Source organism: Orbicella faveolata, unplaced genomic scaffold (assembly GCF_042242905.1).
Source record: "Orbicella faveolata isolate gen_17 unplaced genomic scaffold, um_ofav_v1 contig_25, whole genome shotgun sequence".
Classification (NCBI taxonomy): domain Eukaryota; kingdom Metazoa; phylum Cnidaria; class Anthozoa; order Scleractinia; family Merulinidae; genus Orbicella; species Orbicella faveolata.
The window spans coordinates 10,395,001-10,397,737 of NW_028301553.1; the positions used below are offsets into that span (position 1 = coordinate 10,395,001).

Below are 2,737 nucleotides of genomic sequence, written 5' to 3' on the forward strand. Positions count from 1 at the left end.
CTTCAAAACTTCGGAAAAACGAAAAAAACGTCGTCATTTCCTAGACGACCTCCAGCCACTGCACACTAATGGCTGGTAGTGTTCAAGGGCTCAGCCAATCAGATTACAGCATTTGCATTAGTATACTAGTAGAATTCTACTAATATGGAATAGCATATAGTTTTCTCTTTACACAGCCTCTCTTATCTGGTGCTATGTATCTGGTCTTTTTTGCCTTTTGTTTTCAAATGTAAGCTCGTTTCCTTGGGTGCTTTTCTGCTGAAAAATTAGAGAAAGCAAGCAGTAAACGCCAGCTTAGTGTTGATTTTGTTTGCTTTTCCTCAATATAGTTCATAATACTGAGGGAAAAACTTCGAAACTTCATGTCGCTTCATTTATCTAATGAATAGCTTTGAAGTTAGAAATAAGTTTGAAACAACAGAGAAGTTATTTTGGTCAGTTTATTTTTGGAGTGAAACTTTTTTCTAAGTATTTGTATAGGGATGGGTCATTGTGTAAGTGTTGGGGGGAGAAGTGGGCAAGGGCAATTGTTCTGACCAAGATGCTTTTTTTTTTAGGGTCCGATCATTTAAGAATTTTTTCTCCATTAGCTTCATATGTGTCATGCGTGGCTCGCTGTGCACCAGTTTATTTTTTTGTCACTTTATCTTGTTCAGGAATTTTTTGGAGGTAATTGCCCACCCCCCACCCCCTCCCATCACTGATCCATCCCTTAGCCAGTTTCTTCAGATCCTGTAGGAAATGGTGAATTATTATTAATAATTATTATATATCAAAAGTCGATATAGTCCTAAAATGAAGTTAGCTTTATTCAACCAGGGGTGTAGTGGCACAAAAAGCTTATTTTTATTGTTTGAAATTTGAAGTGCGTTTTTGTACAATAAGGTGGAAATACCTTCTGGTTATTGCTTGAAATTTTAAAGATTTCTTAGGTAATAGGATCTTATTGATATTTTTGAAACCATTTTCCTTTGTAGTTGTCGTCACGCAATCTCGTGACTCAACGATAATCGTTGCGTTACAATGACCACCCAAATGCATGGCCTCCAAGGAGTGACTGAAATGGGACTTACCCGTCGGAAGGGTAGAAATGTTCTGTACAATTCTAATTGATTGAGCAGTTGCATGACTAGAAATTCAAATTGAGAGGTGTAAGGCTTTTGGTGATTTGTCTCACAACGGATCATCCTCTCTTCTTGGCCAATAATGAAATATTAGGAACACGAGAGTGCAAATTCACACATTGTAGTTGAAGAGTACACGGGGCTACCCTCGCTCCCAGGCTGTTTCTTAATTACGCCTCCTGAGACTGAAGAGACAGTGTGGGAATGAGACCGAGCCAGATGTCGTTAAATAAAGTTTCACCTGTAAGTAGCTAGAAATAGTAAAATGTTAAGAAATCGAGAGTTTTAAAATAAAATGGCTGGAGAGTTGATCAAGCGTTTCAGGTGCTCAGTGGATTCCATTTACGTGTGAAAAGTTATTAGATTTATTGTATGCTTGAACAGGTCCGGCATGAAAAAAAGAATTCTGATGGGTTGCCTTAGCGGTTCATATTTTGCAATACAGACCGCGGAGATGGCCCGCTCACGAATTAATTTCGGCGAATTGCTTTTTCAATTCATTGCACAGAATAAACAGTTTTTTGTCAAGTAGAATTTTTTTTTTACCTTCATCTTGGGAGGACGATTACAGTTAAATGTTCACAAAAGCGACCCGAGAAACGTAAGTAATTGTTTACCTTTCGCGCGCGCGTTTACCGCCTTTGGGTTTCGTTGCCATAGCACGATCAGTTTAGTGTACTTTTGTACACTTTTAGTTTTTAAGAAAGTCAACTATTGGCTTCTCGGTCCTTCCTGGAATTATTTCCTCTATAACATTTCGTGGTTTTTAGTCACGCTTGTTAAGGTTACTCTAGTAAGCAGTCAAACGTATTACCAGGGGAAAACGTCTTCAAAGTAATAGGCCATTTTCGTATTCTCGGTATAGGCCTGGAACGAGCTTCCAACTGAACCTAATGCGTGGAGTCTTTTCAAATGCAAATTACATATACCTCTTTTTAATGATATTCCTCCGCACGGCTGCATGAGCCTCCATTACAAACTGTTCCTGTTTGACCCTGTTTAATAATGGCCTATTAAGTTTCAGTATTGTTTTTCACTTGTTATAATTTATTTTCCTTCATGTTCGAACTTCATACTGAAGTTCTTAATAAAACCGTCTTCGATTAAAAACACGTATAGGTGAATGAGCATTTATTAAAACGTGGAGTTGCCTGAACAACACTTTGCTTCTATAACCGACATTCACAAAAGTAAAAAGGTAAATTAACTTGGCGTTGAAGGAAAAAGACGGCGTCTCTACTGTTTGTATTTTGGTGCCGAAATTCATATTACGCAAGCCTTGTTAGAAAAAATCATATCCAACATACGCCAGTTCAAACCCCTTTCAGACTGGCCCTACGGGAACATTTTAACATTTGACAATTTTATTTATTTATTTATTTTTCGTTTTTTTGTAAGAGCACCATGCACATCATAGTATTACTTTGCATTTTGTTAACTTGATCACATGCACCTGTACCAGCACTCCGTGGCGGGATGGACAACCTTTGCCATGTATAAATGTAAATGTGTACGTATTTTTACTCTTGCATTTCACCCCTTAGCTACTTTGTAATACATGGTGCAACGTTTTGGCCTAAACTTTTCGTTCTTGGTTTTGACTGGCATTTCGT

At 37.9% G+C, this 2,737-nt stretch overlaps 1 protein-coding gene across 1 annotated transcript in view; it reads left to right on the forward strand.

Annotated features, from left to right (window-relative positions):
• The window catches only part of LOC110049209 (tyrosine-protein kinase HTK16-like), a 17,962-nt gene extending 16,527 nt beyond the window's left edge, over positions 1-1,435 (forward strand). The window contains exon 12 of the mRNA XM_020754993.2: positions 1-1,435. This exon is cut by the window's left edge and continues 940 nt beyond it. The gene's annotated coding sequence lies outside the window, so the exon portion shown is untranslated.
• The last annotated feature ends 1,302 nt before the right edge of the window (positions 1,436-2,737 follow it).